Raw genomic sequence first — 20123 nt, forward strand, 5'->3', positions numbered from 1 at the left:
TAAAAGTGAAAGTGTCTGATCAGTTGTTCCTCTTCACGTTTATATGGCTAAATTCATTTTATTTTAATATAAATAAATTCTCACTTGTGTTTCAAAAATACATTTGTCAATATAAAACACAATATATTATGTTACTAATATATGTAATATAAGCATATGCAATAGCAACCCGTGTGGCACCCACTTCCCTATATTTTGAAAATAAAATACAATATTTTTGAAAAAAAAAATATGTTTCAGATCAAAATTTTATAAGGTTTAAAAGTTTCTATTGAGTGGTCATATCAGTTTTACCTTGAGTGGGGAGAGTCAAGTTTACGTCAAGATCAATCAAATTTTTTTAAATAACTTCATAAACAGATGGCAAAGGAAAGGGAGATGAAGGTGAACGATCAAGAAATCGATTTCATATGTATATAAATACACATATTATGTATCGCGAATGGCAAAAAACAACGCATCGATAATAGTACCTCATGGGTGATGTGGGAATCTATTATTACGGTTGTTGTCCTAATGCGCCACGCGCGATTCATATGATATGCGCTTGAGGTTACGCAAGCACTATGGTCGCCGCGGGTGCCAAGACACGCGGCGCGGGAAAGGAGGCGTGACATCTGAAAATCGGCCGAGAAGAGCAGTTAATTCCGAAGCCTGATCTATAACATATTTGAAGCTCACGGAAATTTGTTTTTTTTTTATTTTTTGGAAAACAAAAGGTAGCCTATGTCCTTCCTAAGGATGCAATCTATCTCCTTGCCAAGTTTTATCGAAATCTCAGACAGACAGAGTTACTTTCGCATTTATAATATTAGTATGGATTCAATTGACCTCTGTCAAACGAGCGCACTCATACACCAACTATGAACTATACTATACTATGAGCTAAACTATATGAAATATATACATTCATTTGTTTAAACAACTCGCGCGCCACCTATTGTAAAGTAGTTATACTTATTCAGAAACCTTCGCTGGTGTTCGCACAACAACTCACCAAAATTTCATCGCAATCGGATGAATAGTGTAGGAACGCATACGTGACAAACAAAGAAACATTCATTTATATATATATATATATATATATATATAATATATATATAGATAGAAGAAGATTTAGCTTTTACTGGATAGACGCAAGGTCCCTCCATTTATTAGTTCTAATAGTACTATAGTACTTTTTTATGCAGAATGTTTCAAGGAATTGGCACAAGTAAAAAAAAAATGCAATTCCATTTAAATAAAAAGTGGATTTGCATTTTTTGAGTGTATCGTTGTATTCATGAAGAAAATGAAGTCATAGAAAAATAAACATTATCATACTGTTGAACTTTTACATGAACAGCTAACCCGTCCCAATTGCGTGATGCACCCTGTATGCTTTTATGAATTAAAAAACATTTATTTAAAGAAGCTAATAACTTTTTCTAAAAAAATTCTCCGATTGCACATTCCTTCGGTTCTTCAGAGTAGGCATATATTTTTCAACAGCGAGGCGTGCTACGGTGGGCTATATAAAATCCACGCGTTCAGTCAAGCAGAATTTACCGGAGCGGGACAATTCTATCAGTTAGGTTGAAAGAAGGATAGCATGATCACTGTACATCTCACTCTAACCACGCGCCAATGTTTCGCTTTCGTTCTTTAGGCGTATCGTCGCGATGCCTCTGGCGAGATGAGCGTTTGAATGTGTTTGTAAAAATTCTTGAGGCGCTGTTGCCTTCCTAGATCGTGTTGCGCGCACGCTAGCTGAGAATTAAACCTTTCAAGTTCGAAACAGACCACGCAAGTGGCCCTTCGGTATTACAGCAGTTTTTTTATTGGACCTGGTGGAGCCACTTGCGTGTTCTGTTACGAACTTGAAAGAACTAATTCTCAATCGAAGTAAAGTTGGCGCGGAATATTAATATTTCTTAACAATTTCTATCTTAAAAAATTGCTCCCTATTTGCTCCCTCGGAATTTAAAATTGTTCCAGTCGCAAACATCATATTTAATGAGATATTCACAAATAAAAAAGCAGAAATTTGTTATCTTCCAAATAGATAGTAAATGATCTTTTTACAAAGATATTATGGCACCAAAAAATTGCTCCTGTTTTGTCTTATAAGATTCAATGGTCAGATATATCAATAACAATTTATTAACAAAAAGCAATTGAAAATAAATGTTGTTGCGTATCTGCCGGTAAATTATGACGTCATAAACGACCGTTGAATATATCCACCGAGTAAAAGTAAACGTCAGCGACATCTGTCGCTTGTATGTACACATAATAAATTTCTATTATTTTCCGAAAAAAAATGATGTGAACGCAAAGTAAGAAGCAAGCTGTAAAGGGGAATCACACACGCTTTTAAAAATCTCCTTAGACCTAGTGAGCTGCGCGAGGTAAGTGCGGTCACTCGTGAACTGCAGTATAGTTAATTCGCAATGTGTATGTTGATTCCCGTTGAATATTGTTTACTTGAAATTATCAAATGGGTCATTTATCATAGGTTGCCGACGCCCGAGTTAGGATCTTGCTAGTAGAGGAAAAGTTTTTAATTTTGCGCCGCCTCCGAAAACTTTGAAATGTATTTGGTATCCTATTTAACGATTAAGTAGATATTATTAATAGCTATGGAATATTGGTATAAATGAAATAGAAATTATTTTACACTTTTTAGTGCGTTTCTTTTTTGTTACAAATTATTTTATTTCACACTTTTTAGTGGAACCAGTAGTATTTGTAGGATAGTGTAAGGTGATTTTGGGTTTCTGTTGCTTAGCTAATAACCATAAACTGGAAAAAAATTGACTGAATTTAAATGGTTAATGTGTGACGGCGAGAAGGAAGGTATTTTAAAATAAAACCACACCCGACGGAGTCTGTATGATAACTGCTTTATTTCTCACTGCGTCTTCCTGTCGCACGGTTAGATGATCTCTTTATGCCTACGAGGCATTCGCGGAACGGATGTAAGGAGACACAGGATGGGTATCGTGCTGATTAAGGGAGGGGGCCCCCCCTCACAAATGAACAACAAATTTCTAAGGTGATTCTAAACAACTTTTTCCTTTGCTAAAATGTTGGTTTGTTTTCGAGTTATTAACAAAAAACACCGACCAATCTGAGCACGTACAGTACGCGGGCTCAGGGACTGCAATGTCGGCTACAAAAACCGGGCCTGACATAGGTCGCGAACGAACGGCTCGGCACCCCGTTGGCAAAGCACAATAAAAAAACTGAACTGGTAGAATGTTTCGCGCGCGTCGCAACGTAATATTAGGAATATTAGGAAAACAAGCTCGCTTACCTTTCTCAAAACAAAGAGACAGAAGTCACGTAACGCGACCTTTGTTTGTCATACATTCTGATGTATGCGGACCAATTAAACCACCGACTATTGATAATAAAAATTATTTTGTCGCTTTTACTGATGAATTTACCCACTACACAATCGTTTATCTCATTACTTTTAAGTCTGAAGTTTTTCGAGTATTTCAAGACTTTGTAGCCAAAAGCGAGGCTCATTTTGATTTAAAAATCGCATATTTAAATTGTGATAATGGGAGTGAATACTTGTCAAACGAATTCAAAGCATTTTGTGTACAGAAGGGAATTCAGTATCATTTAACAGTTCCATATACACAGCAGCAAAATCCCATAGCGGAGCATATGAATAGAGCGTTATAAGTGTTACGAGCCGGAGAGGGCGGCTGCGTAGCCGGGATTAATCTCGGTTATGGTATTTGTTAATGGTTTGACCAGTGTTGTTATTAACACTGGGAGCCTAAGGAAGTAGATGTGGAGACGAATCTACGTATGGCTAACGTAGGGAGCCTCAGGAGTATGATATGCGGACGAACCTACGTATGGCTAACGTAGGGAGCCGCAGGTAATGTTAGTGTTGGCGAAATTCCCCAATTCTACGCCGAACGGCGAAGTTGGCAACGAAAATACTTCGTTGGTGCGTCGTTACCGATAGCGGCAGCACCTCTCGGGCCCACTTTGTCCACGCGGTCCCCTCTCCACGCGGAACCGGCACGATCGACGCCATGATCGATTTCTTCCTTCTTGTACGATCGTTCGACACGCAAACACGTGCGTTACTGTCCACGCATTGTACAAGTACAGTTACGTAGTTTTCCGCCCACGCGACGCATATTATTTCTGTCCACGCTTTACGGTCAATACGATATTCAGTCCACGCGTGTGCTTTTGTAGTTAAGATTAATTTAAATATCATTATATGTAAATAGTTGTATAGACGCTGACCACGCATCTCTCTCCAACTCTTGTAAATACTTTTTCTGTGTTAAATATAATTTGTTACTGTGATCGTTACGCAGGCGTGTTTTATTCAGACCATTCAGACCACGCAATTCGCTAACAGTTAGTATTAGGTCTCCTAACTTGATTGATGTATCTCGAGCGGTAAAGGTACACCTTAGTGGGTTTCTGGACTAGTCAATATAATTGTACAATAGCAGATAAGTTAAAATAATATGAGTTTATTCTCTATGCCGGGATCTTACAATTGTTGTGTGTAATTGTCGCGGTGTTCAATGAATTAAACTCTAAGCTACAAGTTTAAATGAGTTGAATAATAAAAAGTTTAGTTTCGATCCCGCGAAGCAAGAATCTAATCCTTCTCGGTTTTCACGAACGCAAGCAAACGGGGGCGGACTACAACGATCAGAATAATGCTTAACAGCATACAACGTACTGTATAGTTACTGAGTGCTTGAAAGGGACTTGAATACCCGATCTCGCAGAGTTTCCTCGTTGCAGAGATTATCCGTAAGAGAAACGTACTGACGTGTATCGAAATGATTCTAGACTTCAACTAGACCCGAGGTGCCTTTGCCGCCACCCTTTTTATACCCAAAAATTGGAGTAAAAGGAGTGATGGGGACGGACTCTACGTGACCCGTAGAACCCGTTGCTTTGCGTTGGTCTTGAATTTTCCAGAAGACGATTGGTGTCGGGTGTGCACATCCGATTCCATATAAGGAAATTTTTGCGAAGGGTTTGTAACACCATATAAGGAAATTTCCTAAACGGATACGTAACATTAGAAAAAGCTCGCGCAATGATTCACGGTGCTGAACTTAAAAAGGAGTTTTGGGGAGAGGCAATATTAACAGCTGCCCACTTAACAAATAGAACCCCAAGTAAAAACATTGAGGAAATCAAAACCTCTTTTGAACTTTGGCACAAAAGAAAACCAAAATTACACTATTTAAAGATTTTTGGTAGCACTGAATACGTTCATGATAAAAATAGACAAAGTAAATTTGACAAAAAGTATATTAAAGAAATTTTTGTTGGGTATGAGAAAAATGGATACAAAATATTAAACGTGGAAACAAACAAATTTATTATAGCACGTGATGTGATTTTTTATGAGATTAACTTAAAAAATTCAAGACCTTCTGTACATACAAATGACTTTGAAGACGAGAATCTTCAAACAAAAAAATTAAAAGTTGATGAAATAAAAATTAACGAGAATCAAAAGAGCAAAACAAACGAATCTAGCGAGAAGATCAATTAAAACACTAATGCTCAAATTGATTCCAATGAAGGTGAGTTGCGACGTAGTGCAAGATTAAAAGATAAGCTTCAAATAAATTATGATGAGGAGCATGAGTATCATGCGCATGCACTGGCGACAGCTCTTGAAATTCCCAAATCATATAGTGAGATAAAGGATTGTGGCAATAAAATTCAATGGAAAAAGGCAATAAATGACGAAATTAAATCGTTATTACAAAATAATACTTGGGACATAACTCCCCGTCCCCAGAATAAAAAGATTGTTGATTCCAAGTGGGGGTTCAATATTAAAATGGATGAAAAAGGAAATCCGTGTAAATATAAAGCGAGACTTGTTGCAAAAGGTTTTAGTCAGCAATATTTACAAGACTATAATGAGACCTTCGCACCAGTCGCGCGAATTTTTCGGATACTCATTGCATTTGCAAATCAACACAATTTACTAATTTTATTCACCAAATGGACGTAAAAACAGCATTCTTGAATGGTCTACTCAAAGAGGAAATTTATATGCGTGTGCGAGAAGGTATTTCAGCACCTGAAGGTCACGTATGTAAGTTAAACAGAGCACTTTATGGGCTAAAACAATCAGCGTGATGCTGGTTTGAATTTTTCGAAATTACACTTAAAAAGCATGGTTTTCAAAACTCGTCAGTAGATCGATGCTTATATTTCCTTAATAGAAATCATATCTGTAAAAATATTTATGTAATTTTGTATCTTGATGATGTTCTAATAGTAACGTACGATAAGGACACAATGCAAAAATTCAGAGTATTTAAAAAAACAATTTTCTATAACAGATATGAATGGAAAAAAAGTATTCTTAGGAATAGATATAGAACGTAAAGACGACATTATCACTTTAGATCAGAGTGTCTATTTACAAAACGTTCTACATAAAGGGTATAGCAGGATAAGATGGTCAAAAGTGCCCTTGAGCCGATTTTACTTTGCAATGTACCAATCGATAGCTTATCTCAAAAAACCACGGTACACCAAGTTTCAACCCTGTACCTCAACCGGGAGGGTAGTTACAGGGTAAGAAAGAAAAAGTAGTTTTTGCCATATTTCTCCTATTTAACATTATGCAAAAAATCTGCAAAAATTCTATAATATTCTAGACATATTTCTTTATGATTGTGAATTTTTTCCGGTTTTTTCGGTTGCAAATCCCAGGCGTGAAAAATCAAAAACGCAAAAAAAAGTCGAAAAATTGAGATTTTGGGTAGAAGCTTTCGAGCAACTAGATTTTTACTTCCACACTAGTTAGATATTAGCATGACTATTATCTCCAATTTTTTTCAGATTTTTAGGTGTGGTACATCGTACTTACAAAAATCAAAAACCGTCATTTTCGGCATATTTTGTGCGATAACTTGAGAAATACCTTCAATTTTTACATTTCCTTTATATAGTTCGTGGATTGTGTGATTTTTTATATTTTTGTATTGGATGGAGCAAGATCTGAATGGAGAGAGTAAAGTTATTGCAAATAATTGAAAATTACGGAACTTATCTTCTAAAATATTACAAAGTTTTTCAACGATGACAGTGGGTGAGTGGATAAGGTTTCGGCTGCGGAATCGCTGGAAACTATTTTGTCGCAGGTTCGCACCCCATGAAGGTCCAATTTTTTTTTTCATAAAATCATTTTTGTTTTAATTGTCACGTCCTGTGACGCATTCTTTAAAATTTCTATTTCGCCACCCAAACTCTTTAAGCCGCTATTTCGCCACCCAAATTCTTTAAACTTATATTTCGCTATACAGATTCTTTCAACTTACATTTCGCGATACAAATTCTTTGAACTTCTATTGCACCATCCAAATTCATCGCTCCGCAAAAATTCTGAGTGAGCAACTCAGCCGGGTCGTCGTACGGCGAGAACGCTGACGATCCGGACGAGGTGGTTCACCCGAATTGCCAATCAAAAGTCGACCTCATTAATCAATATATAATAACGAGACCAAACCGCCCGCGTACAGACCAACTATAGTACAGAACTCGTATCAGATCAAATTTAGTGCAGACTCAAAAGTCATCGCGACCCGATCACTTCCGTGAAACTCGTTCAGAATCGGCCAGTCCGTTAACGCGAATCCGGATTTAATTCTAACACGCGTACAAAATCCGCAAAATACGACTCTGCTACGGGACCCAGAGACCCGACAGAGCAACTCGTCATTTGTAAAGCACGCGCAAGTTAAGAACTGTACGCAAGACCAATAAACATTTGTTGTGCTCGGAAGTGTGTGAACTTCAATTAAACGTCTACCCTACTGTCTACATCCACCAGGACGACTTATTTCTACAGGTATCCTCGCCCAGCGAAAGGTAAGTAAGAACCTCTACCTAACTAACAACGTAGATTAAATCATACAAAAGTACGCGGAGAACTCAGTGAGAGGGAGAACTTCGCGACATTACATAATTATTAATTACATAAGAATACACAATAATCATTTACTAATGTATGAAAATGGTTTTAAAATATTTTATCATTAAGTATACATAAAAATAAGTTGTGCACTACTGATAACAGCACTACAAGTAAGGTAAAATATGAATATGCTTTTCATATCCATCATAAACCTATAACCAGGCGGCTTTTCAATTAACATAAAATAATTTTGAACAAAAAAAAGATCCGACTTTGAAATGCACTAAAAAGTGTAAAATAATTTATATTTAATTTATACAACTACGTATCAATTATTATTAATAAAACTTGCTGCATCAACAAAATGCGCTAAAAAGTATAAAATAATTTCTATTTCATTTATACCAGTATTCCACAGCTATTAATAAAATCTACTTAATCGTTAATAGGATACTGTAAGCGTTATCTCTTTGCTTAGTTGTTTCTACGTTGCAGAGATACGGCTAGGGTGTTTGTGTGGGTTTTTGATGGTCTTCGGAGGAGATTCACGACTACAAGAGAGAGGATAGGTTCTGCAAAGAGCCTGGTCCGCGAAGGTCCGGCTGCTTCACTAGGAAGGTTTTAGCGTGGTAGAATCAGAGAGCCTGGTCCGCGGAGGTCCAGCTGTTCTAAGGAAAGGTTTTGGTGTGGTGGAGAGCCTGGTCCGCTAAGGTCCGGCTGCTCCGAGGAAGGTCTGACTAAGGAGGTTTCCAAATGCCTAACTGACTTCTTGGGTAGTTTTGGCCGGTATTTATACTAATTCTTAAAGCTAGCTCCGTCCAATCAGGGGTGCGTATAACCGAGCGCGAGGGTTTTTTATGACCGTACCTGCGAGTGCTCGGCGCGCGGTGGACGCGATATTCGTACGGCTTACTTAGCTACACTTAATTATACTTTAAACGTATTCGTGCTACAATCTCCCCCTCTGGTCCTGAGAACCGTCCCGGTAAAGGGCCAGCTTAAGGTTGTTTCTTCTTGGGTCGTCCTCGTTTCTTGATTGGGCGCAAAGGTCGCTCTTCTTGTGTCCTTTCTGGTAGGGTGTCAGCAGAGTGGTGTGATATGTCCCCAGGGGTGTAGTGGGGTCATCCTGGCTGGCAATCTCGTAGGTTGTGTTGCCGGCTTGGCGAAGCACCGTGTATGGTCTATCTCGGCGAGGAGCCAATTTGGAACTGAACTTTTGTTTTGCGTTGCTCAGTGCATGGGTAGTGACCTACACCAAATCTCCGGGCTGGTATCCTGGGTCATGTCAGCGGTGTGTATCCGCGGACTGCTTCCTGATTTCCTGCTGATGCTCTTGGGTTTCTTTGGCTTTGTGGAGCGTATCAGTCAACTGTAGCAACCGAAGGGTAATTTCAGACAGGAAGTTTTCCGACTGGATAATACCTCGAAGATCCGTCGTGACGTCATCAGGCGTGCGGAGTTCCCTTCCGAAGGTCAGATATGCGGCGCTATAGCCGGAACTGGAACAGTGTATCGTGTTCATCGCGAACCTGATAGCAGGGAGTTTTGTATCCCAGGTGTTGTGCTTGTCTCCAACTAGGATAGCAAGCTGTGTCTTGAGGTCTCTGTTTTTCCGTTCTACAGGGTTAGCCTCGGGGTGGTAGACCAGAGTGAACCTAGATTCGATTCCTAGGCAGTGGAGTGTTTGTTGCATAACTCCGCTGACGAATTGGGTGTCGTTGTCGCTCAGTAGTTGCCTAGGCATCCTGTAGCGGAGGAAAAGATCTAAAATTAAGATTTTGGCACATTCTTCTGCTGAGGCCAATGGTAGGGCGAATAATTCTACCCAGCGACTGGCGGTATCTTCTACGACGAGAATCCAGCGCATTCCATGGGTCGTAGGCGGAAGAGGACCGAACAGGTCGACAGCAATGCTCTCGAAACGTCGCTGCATCGCTGGTGTCTGTAATAATCCGGCTGGTTTGAGGTTGCTCACTTTGTACCGCTGACACTCGAGACAATTTCTCACGTGGCGAATGATATCACGGCGCATTTCCGGCCAATAGTACCATGCGCAGAGCCGTTGATAGGTTCGATCGGCACCATAGTGTCCAGCCGTGGGATCGCCGTGGTATTTCTGTAGGATCTTCTTTCTTTCGTGTGCTGGAACTACTAACTGAGCTTGTTCGGAATCTGAGTGCGGGGCGAAGCGGTAAAGAATTCCGTTGGATAGTAAATATCCCTTATTTACCCATTGTACAAAATCCTCATCCTTCTGCGCATCTTCGAAGCTCGTTATAATTCTCCTGAGTGTCTCATCACTCAGTTGGTTGTCTCGTATATCCGCTTCGGACCTAGTCGAGAAGTCGATGCTGACGATTCCGAATTCTTGGACTGCATCTTCTTGGTCCTCGTCCTGCGGTGGTCGAGATAAGAAGTCGGCTAGAACGTTAGAGCGTCCCGGTGCATACTGGATTTTGAGATGGTACTGTTGCAACAACAGTGCCCATCGAGCTAAACGCCCACTTGGAGTACGTAATGTCATCAGCCAGCGAAGTGGTGGATGGTCAGTGATGAACCGGTGACCTCGGTTCCATCGATGTATCCTAGGAATTTATCCAAAGCCCAGATTACTGCAAGCGCCTCCCGTTCGGTGGTCGAGTAATTTCGTTCGGCCTTGGTGAGCAGTCGGCTTGCATACTCTACCAGATTTTCTCGTCCTTCCTCCCCCTAGAGCGTAGGCACTGGCGTCTGTACGGATGATAAACGGTTTGGTTTCATCAGCCGGTTTCAATATGGGCGTACTTGTCAACTTCTTCGTAAGACTCGTAAACGCATCATCCTGCTCCTTTCCCCATGTCCACGCCGTATTCTTCTTCGTGAGGCGTGTGAGAGGCTCCGTGGTTGAGGCGAAGTTTGGAATAAAGCGTCGAAACCATGAACACGCTTGCACGAAGCTGAGGAGTTGTTTAATGTTTCGGGGCGGTCTTCGCTCCGAGAGGGCCGTGATTTTCTCTAGATCGGGTTGGATTCCGTCTGGCGTTCAGAATGTGACCCAGGTACTTGATTTGACTGCAGGCGATAGGGGCATTTCTCTCGTTTTAGTTCAGCTCGAATGCCGTAGACGGTCAAATACGGCGGCTAAATCGCTTAAAGTGATCCTGGAAGTTCTCTGAAAGAATAGTATATCGTCCAAATTACACTAATATTCTCGATCTCCGAGTCCGCTCCTGAATTGGTCATAAGCTCTGGAAAGTCGCCGGGCATTCTTTAACCCCGAAGGCATCTTTTTAAAGAGGTATAGTCCCATCGGTGTGATGACGCCGTTTTTTCCTGGTCTTCCGGTCGTATTCGGAATGCTGCCAACTAACCTAATCGTAGGTCCAAGGTAGTCATCTTTGGATGCCCTTTGCTGTGGTGCAAAAGGTCGTCTATGCGGGGTAGAGGATAGGTGTCCGTCACCGTAATCGCGTTGAGTTTTCTGTAGTCAATGCATACCCGGGTTCCTCCGTCTCGCTTCGGTACCAGAACCACAGGCGCTGCCCAGGGAGATTCGCACTGCTCGATGCAGGCCCTCCAAGCTCCACTCTTGTGATTTTGATGCAAATTTTAGGTTTACGCCTCACTACCAGGAGGCGCTGATGTCACTTCTCTACATGCATAGCTTGTATCACTGATTTTAACACACAACTAAAGATATCGTGACGTCATGTTCCCGCGAAATTGTCGCCGCGTTTTTCAATTGTTTCAAAACTTAAAGAGACAAAAGAAATATGGCGCACATGGTTGCACATGGTGTGATGGTGGCAGCGTAGGTGATTGAATTTCCAGGTTCGTGAATTCCGTTATTATAATTATTACTATTATTATTACTATTGCTATTATTATTATGACTATTATGATTATTGAAAAAGATATTTTTTAAAGTTTTTTCTAGGTGTTTAGGTTTGTCAATAACTTCTGCTGATGAGATGCAGTAACAGGAGGAGAAGCTAGAAATTAAGTAAGTACAGAAGTTTTAAAATTGTTACTGAAAACATACTGTTTACATTGCTATTTTAGTAATATATTTAATTTTAATTATTAAAATGTATCTTTAAAGAAAGAGGAAGAAACTATGCATCATCAGAGGGTGTATTAACGAAAATAGCAGGATGTTCTCCCTTCCCCTTAGAGAGAAAGGATAAGAAGAGGATGGCACCAGTGGATGGAAGTATGTGACAACCAAAGAAATTCTGAGTGATCTGTAGTAGCTACTTTAAAGAAAAATACTTCATGAGGAAAAGATTAACAACATCAGCAGTTCCAACACTGAACTTACTTGGTAATTACTCTTATGTATACTTTTTATAGCATATGTAAATAATTGTTAATGAAAATATTTATTACAGTGTCAGAGACTACCTCTATTAAAATAGAGCAACAAGACACCTGCATGCAAATGAAAAGAAGAAAAAGAGGAAAATTATAAGTGTTCAGTTTACATATACAATATATGTATAAAACCATTAACATGGTATTAATACACTAAGCATATATAATAATACTTTTTACACGAAGTGTATGTATAATATTATATAATTTTGTTGTTATAGTTAAACCTGACTGCACCAGAGGAGTGGAGAACGTGATTTTCGATTGCATGTTATTGTATATTATTATTGATATATATATATTTATTATATTTTAGGAAAAATTTAATATATTTCCATTACTATACATATATTGTTGTAATTTTTTCCTTTCCTTTATTTTTATTTTTCAAAGTTTTGAATAAGTAAGACCATGCACACGTATGTAGGGACCATGTGCTTGTGTGTGTACCTCACCGATATTATTTATATGTGTTTGTAGCGACACCAGCGATCCTGGTAGTGAGGCGTAACACTAATTTTAGTTACAGCATTAAATACGGGAGTTTGGAGGGCCTGGCTCGATGACGCCGTCCAGTAGCATCTGGTCGATTTCTTGCTGGAGTTGTTTCTTCCTTGCAGGAGTCAGTCGATACGGTGGAACTGAGATGGGTGCGTGGTTGCCGGTGTTAATCCGATGTTCGGCGAACGGGGTGGTCTCGGTGCTTGACTCAAAGAGATCTGAGTTTTCCTGCAGTAACGTTGTTAATTGCCTTATTTCCTCTTCTCCCAGGTTCGTTGTTTCTTCTTCTAGAAGTTCCATGGCCGCGATGTCGATTATCGCGATTAAGGTATTCGCGAAACACTTGTCGAAGAGGACGTGTATCATTTCGTCTGTGTTCTTCGATGGGTCACGAATAGGGCTTAACATGGGTGGCACTTGGAACTCACTTATGTCTATAACACTTGTTTGAGGTTTCTTTGGTGTTACCCGAGGTGGGTCAACCACTCGCGGGATCTCTTTATACTCGGGCGTATGGCCTTTCTCCCTTTGGATAGCTCTACTATTTGGCTCCTCTTCAAAGAAGAAGATCCTCTGGGGTAGCTCGATGAAGCTCCAGGTTCGCTGAGGAATATTTATCATAATTCCTGCGTCTTCGAGGAAGTCAATTCCCAATAGGGTGCGGTTGTCCGTTGCATCCGGCAGGACCATGAACGGGGTGCGACGCTGCTTCCCGTTGAGGTTAACCGTGAGATCGGCGGTAAGTAGACTCCGTTCCTGGCAGATGCCGTCCGCTAATGCCACTTTCATGTTTTTCCGCTGGAAGCGAGTTCCATTTGCTGCGAGGAGCTGGTAGAGTCCGTAACTTGCTACGCTAGTCTTTGCGTCTGTATCGAAGAACGCGTAACCTCGGTATCCATTGATTGTAATTTGCTCTGCAGGACGATGACGTGGAATTAACGTGTTGATTGCACAGAATTCACTTGTAGATGCCTTGGTTGTGGTGGTTTTATTACAATCGGGACATTTGCTTCTCACAAAGCCTGGTTTCCCGCAGCCGTAACATTTTAGAGTGTTTGACGACGTTGGAGGATTTTTTCGGAGCCTTCCGTTGGTGTTGCTTGGGCTGCCGACTTACGTTTCCTGCATTCGTCAGAGGTGTGTCCGAGCCTTCTGCAGTGGGCACATCTTTTCACTTTTTTTCCTTCTGGCTCTTCTGGAGCCGATCGAAGTTCCGTTTTCTCTTGATTCAGCTTTTCAACCCGACCTTGCCTTCTCGATTAGTTGATCAATCGTAGTGAGCTGGTCCCTGGAAATTTTCTCCCTGAGCTATGTTTTAGCTGAGCGTATATCATGTCCAACTGGACGGCTTTCCTCGTGACAGTGAGCTAATTCCGCGAAAAGAGCGCGTATTTGCGCTACGAATACATCCGTCGGTGTCTTCGGTCCTTGTTTGCGGCGGAACATTTCGGAATATGTTCATGGGCCTGTTTCCGTGGTGCGAATGCGTCTTGAAGGAGTTCTATCGCCTTCTTCATGTCTGGGTCCGTTCCTTTGACACCTAGCCACCAGGTAGCCGCGTCTCCCTCCAAGAGCAAGGGAAGCCCTTTGAGAGCGTTGTCATCGGTGATGTTTTCGATGTCCTTGTAAACGGATACGCCAAGATTTTTTTGAAAATGGCACGAGGTTACAAAATTACTGTTTGTGGTACAAATTAGTACAAAATAAGTACTAAATATTCCACTAATTCCGATTTGATTCTGCTGGTTTGGTCCTGCTGGTTTGGTCATGCCAGCTTAAGAGAGGTCTACGAGTATGTAGGTTATGCCGGATACGTAGCATTAGGAGCGTTTCTACTTGTATTTTTTGGCGAAAATAAGATTTTTCAAAGCATTTGTTAACTTGATCAAGCAACTAGTATGTAACTGTTTTAACAAAAGGTTCCTACAGGCAACCGTAGGCTTCACCGGCAACCCCTAGAACACGAACCACCCGCGAAGAATCCGTATAAGAGAACGTTTGCTAATGATTGTAGCAAACTTCTCAAATAAGGGGGGAGGTGTTGCGTATACCTGGTATCCTCGCCCCGGCAATGCTCGCCGGATACATAAATTCGTCCCCTTTCCTGTCGATCTCTTGATTCCTATCACATCCTTTCGAACAGGACACATAACTTTGAGAAGATTCCCTTTTCCTAAAATGCATCCGAGATTTCCCAAAAAGATATTAATCCCTTCTAAACCAAAACACGTCATTTCCATTTAGAAACTTTTTCCTTTGTCTATTCCTAACGCAGGATACACAACCCTACCCCACCAAAGGCGCTTTTCAGCCCCTTAAATACAGACTCCAAGCGAGGAGCCAAGGCATTCAAAAAGCGAACTTTGTAAAGTGCGGAACGATCGACGTAGTTATTTTAAATAAAAGTATCGACAATAAACACTTGGTGTAGTTGACACTGTCACGTTGCACTGGACACACATGAAAAATAGTTAATATTCCGCACTACTTCGTAACGTTTCCACGACGTTATTGGTCTTCCTTTCCAACTTCAAATGGGACTGCTAGCTTGAGCGTCTGCGAGATCTGTTTTGCTTCTTGTCTTCTTCTACATTTAGAAATAGATCATGGTTCGTGGTCATAAATCTGTTATTCTCGGTAACCAAGAATAACCGAGAAAGACTCGTGTCGACCCTTTGAAGTCACGAACGTACCAAAAAGGACCAAAAAGCGAAAAAGGACCTCACAACACTCTTGTAGAGTATATCTCCCGATTGGTCCCGCAAAAAAATATTTGGCAATTTTTTCATTCCTAACGACTTTTATCGCAAAAAACGTATACTTCATTTACATTTTTCGGCGTTTACTCTGCAGAGGAAGTACCGATTTGCGTTGAAAACCTTTCACATGTAATAGGAGATATATCTACGGATGATCCCGCTTGCAAAATTTATGGAATTTGTTAAAAACACAGAATCACCTTATACTATCCTACAAATACTACACGTTTCCACAAAAAGTGTGAAATAAAAGAATTTTTAACAAAAAATACAACCGACTCAAATGCGCTAAAAGTGTGAAATAATTTTTGTTTCATTTATACAATGCTCACACAGCTATAATAAAACCTATTTAAATCGTTAAATAGTATACAAAAACCATTTCAACCTGTTCGGAGGCGGTGCAAAATTAAAAACTTTTTTCTACTCGGAAGATGCTAGTTCAGGGGTTGGCACCTATGACATGCCGGTTACCGAATGACCCATTTAATAATTTCAAAATTTACCAATATTCAACGGGACATCAACATACCCGTGCGGATATACTACCATTTACATCAAAAGTGCTGCCAACTTCTAATACAATCGTTACAATAACAAATGTTTTCAACTGGACCTATAACGTTCCGCCATTTTCTCTTACGACTTATTAATTACCAAGTTTGCCCAGACCGCAATCAAATCGTTATTGGCAGGATCGTATATTCGGGTATTTTTAATTTTGCGCCGCCTCCGAAAAAAGTTGAAATGTATTTAGTATCCTATTTAACGATTAAGTAGATGTTATTAATAGCTGTGGAATACTAGTATAAATGAAATAGAAATTATTTTATACCTTTTAGCGCATTTTATTGATGCAGCAAGTTTTATTAAAATAATTGATACGTATGTGTGATAATAAATATAAATTATTTTACACTTTTTAGTGCATTTCGAAGACGATTTTTTTTTTTGTTAAAAATTAATTTTATTTCACACTTTTTTAGTGGAAGGAGCAATACTTGAAGGATACCAAAAGCATGTTTTGTATTTTTATTGTATACCTAATAACCATCACCAAAAAAAATATATTGGTGGAATTTAGATGCTTAAATTTCATAATAAAAGAAAACAATCTGAATATTTTTGTTAATTATTTGTATTTATTCCAAAAAAAAAAAAAATTTACTTAATAATACGTAGTATTACTACCGTCTCCCCTCCGCCGTCCCTTCCCCCGCCCCCTGCCGCCACCCCTCCGCCGCGCGGACATTTTCCGCGATAGGGGCGTCGTCGTGTTCCAGCAGCCGTTTCCTCTTTCTGTAATGTAAAATTTAAAATGTTATATAGTTCATCCATTTAAGAAATAAGTTTTTTGTATTATTTACGACGCAAAAGGGTTAATAATTTATTCGATAAGATCTGTGATACTTACTGGCGCTGCGGCTTCATCTCCTGCGCTGCGGGTTGGGGGAGCTGTTGTTCTTGCCCCTGCTGCTGTTCTTCTTGCTGCTGCTGCTGCTGTTGCAACAGACTCTGCTGCAATTGGTGTTGCAGCTCCTGCTGCTGACTCTCTTGTCTGTTCTGAAAAAAAAGAGAAATATATATGTACATGCATGTTTGTTAATCATGCAGTATTCCATTGAAGTTGGAATTATACATACGGTTGATCGTTGAATCTTCCATTTTTTTATTCTGTGAAAAAAAATTTGTGAGCGTTGTTTGCGTTATAAAATTAGGGTTACAGCGAATGCAAGAAGTAATTTATTGTTAAAATGTACATGTGTCCAGAGGGAGCGCGCGAAACGGTAGATACCAGAAAAAATCGGTGGTACATAAGAAGACGATCGCAACGCATGCGCGGTAACATACATCCACAAACCCCCGCGAAGGATTGAAATACAATAGTTAATTACAACAAAATTTCATTAATTAATGAAAAATAATCCCATTTGTGGATACTGTTCCGAAAAGTAATCACCCCCTATTTTTCGTTTTTTTAAACTCAGTATTCTTACATCTTTTATATACGCTGATTACGAATATCGTCGTTATATTTCATATCGGTTTAATTTTTGTGTCGAATCGATCCGATTGAGAAGAAGAATAAACTAGCCCGCGGGACTGGGAATAGTTCGATAAAAGATTTTTCTGAACAATGAATGTTTCGATGACGACTTGACTCAGATCGAATTATGAAAAACAGTCCTGCAGGACGCGGGACGGATCGCGTAAGGACAAGGACGTCAAACTGTGTTGACGAGCTGCTAACGGTTACATCGAAGCTTTGAATACGATATTCAACAAATATACTGAAATTTGGTGACTATTTGATTTTCATGGTAAAATAAAATTATAATTTTTTACGTTTATCTCAGTGAATACAACTGCTTCTCAGAAACGGAAGCAGCACTGCCACAAAATAGCAAATCCTAATATCCGGAAGTAATCGAATAAACGGATCTACGTTACTTTCTTCACACGTCGCTCCCACAAGAATTTACAAATAATAATATTGTTTGATAAAGAATTTGTTATTATTTCGCCAAAGTACTTGCCGGCCCGCCTTACAATAACCAAATAGTCGGCAATTTTTTATTCACTACTGATATTCCTAATCAGCGTATAGAAAACACGCAAGAGTACTGTTTTAAAAAAAGAAAATCGGGGGCATTGATTTTCAGAATTATACCAACCAAACCACCATGAGACTAAAGTAATATATTTTTTTTAAATATAAATTATTGGTACTTGCATATTGAACAATATCTGTGACGTCTAAAGGAAGAAGAAAGGGAAGAGGAGAGTAACAGAATTGGTGGGGCACACATCCAGGATCGCACAATATTTGCGTCGTATGGATTCAGACTATGTGTAGTTCTTACATTGTTTGAAAATTTGTCAACTGCCTCGAAAAGTAAATAATAAATAGGACAGCGAGTGACAAGAGGACGAAGTGTAACGACCCGAGATAGGTACGTCACTGCACCGACGTATAGGGAGAGCGGTTCCCCAAGAAGGCGACTCGTATGAATGAATTAGGGGTTATAGGTTCGCGTGGTGTGTGGTTGAGGAGTAAAATCCAAACATTAATATGCTAGACTAAAGATTTATTCAAGTAAGTAAACTGCTGATAACTAAATATGTTTGTTCTCAATATAATATAGAATAATAACGTTAGTATAACAATGAGTGCGGCTAGAATGTGGAATATAGTAAGAAATTATAATAAGTACGCCCTAGATTAGAAAATACAATGAAAAATATATGATTAGTAATTGAATTAATAGTAGTATTAGTATTAGTATATATACATATATTAGTACGCGGAGCAGACTATAGGTACAGCCAACACTCTGAATAATGACCAACTACGCTAAGTACTGGAAATTATCAACGAAAGCAACTTGTACTATTCCCTCAGATATGAACGGACCACTCTACAGGTCGCAATCGGTTTCTGGGCAAGCCAGAGCTATGTGTAGTATAGGCCTTGATCAAGGAGCTCCGCTCCTCGCTAGCTCTTTACACTTGATAGGTGACTAAACCCACATGTAGTGAACGCGTTGCGCACTATGAGTAGAAGGTCTGTAGATCCGTAGAAACTTGTACTTGTCGCTGTAAGGAATTTAATTTAGCATCGGTTACTCTGTCGCTATTTCCCTACCTAAGTGGTTCAGCGCTGAGCAACCGTAGCCTTTCCTCTATTGCTAGAGTGGTAGCTGCACTCGACCGAAGTCGAAGTCAAGCTGAGCATGGTCGAAACCAAACTGATTTTCTTCGCGTGGCACGCCTCTATTTATAGTCAGACTCTGCTGAATTAGCGCTTTTTTTCTACATAGAATTCCTTCGGTTCCTGGAATTCCCCATCACGTGTCTGCCGATCACCCCTGCTCCCTAATCTACGCGGTCTCCCTACTCTAGATTCTCACACCACCGCGAGATCATCGGGGTTGCGCTGGCGCACATGTGGTCGCACGTTAATAATTTATCGATAATCTAGCTTACCGGCTGACTTACCGACTAAACGTTTATCGACTTATTTTAATATTACGATTAATTCTTAAATTGGGGTACCGCTGGGACGTTACAGAAGCGAAAACAATCCAGTCTATATCTCCAAAACAGTATTAATGCAACGATGAAACGTGTTTATTTCTAATTTTTTTGCTACGAAACTTTTATCAACGAATTTGTGATATTTTCTAATTAAAACAAGACCAAACACGATGTAAATCGGACAAGTTTTGTTATTATTAATCAATTTAAATTGATCCAGTCAACCATTAATAACCAATTAAAGTAAAATTAAACCGATCTATGTCGTGTTTAGATTCAATTTAATCAGAAGAACCTCAACAATCCAACGGTACTATCTTTTCCAAGATAAAACGAAAATTAGTCCAAATGTAATATTCTTTGCTGAATGTTGATTTGTTTTACTCGCGGCATCCCTTTGTAATATCTATCTCGGATTTTCGCGTAATACGTATTCTTTTTCCGTGTTTACGGATTCGAGGCTCCGCTGAGCTCGAGAAAATTAGTATGTAGTAGGGCAATATCACACAATTTTATTAGCCGGCGCAGGGGAAAGGAGGGATCCT

General features: G+C 39.8%; 1 long non-coding RNA gene across 1 annotated transcript; it reads left to right on the forward strand.

Moving 5' to 3' along the window:
* The first annotated feature begins 11643 nt into the window (after nucleotides 1-11643).
* On the forward strand, nucleotides 11644-12059 carry LOC123988636. Its single transcript, XR_006830261.1, has 3 exons — nucleotides 11644-11737; nucleotides 11834-11909; nucleotides 12009-12059. It is a non-coding gene; the product is annotated as an uncharacterized LOC123988636 (long non-coding RNA).
* The last annotated feature ends 8064 nt before the right edge of the window (nucleotides 12060-20123 follow it).

Source organism: Osmia bicornis, unplaced genomic scaffold, assembly GCF_907164935.1.
Source record: "Osmia bicornis bicornis unplaced genomic scaffold, iOsmBic2.1, whole genome shotgun sequence".
Classification (NCBI taxonomy): Eukaryota; Metazoa; Arthropoda; class Insecta; order Hymenoptera; family Megachilidae; genus Osmia; species Osmia bicornis.